Here is a 1,619-nt window from a genome sequence, read left to right on the forward strand (position 1 = left end):
TCCCCCCCCCCCCCCCTCCCGCGGGCAGTGCTACTGACTGAAGCGTCTTTAGGCCATTCCCAATGGGGGTACATTGACATGTTATTATGCACAGACCATCAATGATTTATTTATAGAGGTACCAGCCATCCATGTCCAGGTGCTGTTTTAGCCGTCATTATGCACAGTAGAATTGTAAATGGGCCGATTAATCAACGTCATGCTCATACTGTGCCGGAACAACATAGAGGGGCCTACTTCTTTTTCTTTCCTCATCCTTACTATCGTCATTTTCCTCTACTTCTTTTGTATATTTGTCACTCTCTTGTGAATTGCTATGTCCGGGTGTCTTGATAGTCGAAGCAAACTTTGTGCTGCTGTTGAGGCTAGAGAGGTGAGCAGAGTAAGCCTGATTCCCCCTTTGGACTTCTCCGTTGACATCCACTCTTTGTATGCAAAAAATAGTCCGCGTTACAAACTTCCCTTTAACTCCGCTCCTCTTAATAGAAATTCTGCTGTTATTTTTAACAGTATAGTAAAGGCATTATAAACAAAAACAAAACAATGAAGGAGGTGGGGGGTCACCTGGTTTCAGAGGTAAAATTAGAGGGAAAATGACCGAAAAGATGAATTATGTCCTTAATTTGAGAGCCGGTAAAAAACTGAAAATTCACTTTTTTGTGCCTTTAGTCTCCGATTGTTCTAGTAAAACCGACATAGAAGTGTGTTCTTTAATAGGCACGAAAGGTGTTGAGCCAAAAAAACAAAAATTCTTTGAAAATTTACAAACCTAGCGAAAAATGCCAGTTTCTTCACTTTGATTATTTTGACGAGCGCAAGATTTCACAAACCCTGCTGTTTCTCTACAGATCCTCTATATGGGTATTGCGTCTTTTGCCCCAGCTACAGCTCTGGAAGCCGGTAAGTGGATCGCTGCTGGCTAGATTACCTGTCAGGGTGGTCATGTGTATTTGATAGATAGATAAATAGATAGATAGATAAATAGATAGATAGATAGATAGATAGATAGATAGATAGATAGATAGATAGATAGATAGACAGATAGATAGATAGATATATAGATAGATAGATAGATAGATAGATAGATAGATAGATAGATCGATAGATCGATAGATAGATAGATAAAAAGATAGATAGATAGATAGATTGATAGGTAGATGTGGGGGCATGTATGTATGTATGTGTGTGTATGTATGTATAAATATGTAGTTGTATATTATGTATACATATAAACAGACAAATGCAGTTATAGAGATTCTTTTACTACATAAATAATATCATATGGGCAAAATATACTGCTGCTGTTTGGAAAGATAGAGGGATGGGAGATCTGGGGTAGACAAAGAACAATACACGCATATGACCGAAACAAATTTGGAACAAATAACTAGGTCAAAAGATAGATGGAAAGAAGAGCAGAAGAAGACAAAGAAAAACCGACATATTGATGGTCTGAACGACTTTGTTACATAATATTATAACTGTACGAAAAGATTGAGAGAGGAAAAAAAGCAGAGGAAGATAAAGAGCAAGACACACATACATAAACAGACACACACACACACACACACAAACACACACACACACACACACAAACACACACACACACACACACACAT

Source organism: Aplysia californica, unplaced genomic scaffold, assembly GCF_000002075.1.
Source record: "Aplysia californica isolate F4 #8 unplaced genomic scaffold, AplCal3.0 scaffold00304, whole genome shotgun sequence".
NCBI lineage: Eukaryota > Metazoa > Mollusca > Gastropoda > Aplysiida > Aplysiidae > Aplysia > Aplysia californica.